This window comes from Phalaenopsis equestris, unplaced genomic scaffold, assembly GCF_001263595.1.
Source record: "Phalaenopsis equestris unplaced genomic scaffold, ASM126359v1 Scaffold000885, whole genome shotgun sequence".
NCBI lineage: Eukaryota > Viridiplantae > Streptophyta > Magnoliopsida > Asparagales > Orchidaceae > Phalaenopsis > Phalaenopsis equestris.
The window spans coordinates 1-471 of NW_018165325.1; positions in this window are offsets into that span (position 1 = coordinate 1).

Sequence of the window (471 nt, forward strand, 5' to 3'; positions counted from 1 at the left end):
GCAAAAAATTCCACTGCAAAAATCCTTGTTTAAAACCTTTTTTTTTTGAAAAAGAAAATATCTCCCTTAATTAAAGAATTTTTCTTAGTTAAATTTTTTTAATTAAGTTTGCATTAATTAAATGTTTTTAATAAACTTCCCTTTCCAGCTTTGCAACAAGCTTTCACGGGATTCGGAAATTGCTCTTCCCTTTGGAAATTGCTCTTCCCTTTCCAGCTCCAGCCTTCACGGGATTCGAAAATTACTCCTTTGCAGCAGCCTTCACCGGAGACAGAAATGGAAGGGAATATTCCTCTATTAGGCTCCTTTCCTTTTTCTTTGCATCGAACCTTCCTTTCCTGCGCAATCCCTCCGCCGCCGCTGCCCTTGCAAGTCTCCGCCGAAGACTCGCCGTAGCTTCCAAGAGCCGAACGACCTTCGCTCCTCTGCGAACCTTTCCGTCGCTGCCTTCTCGCCTGCTCGCGCGAACTC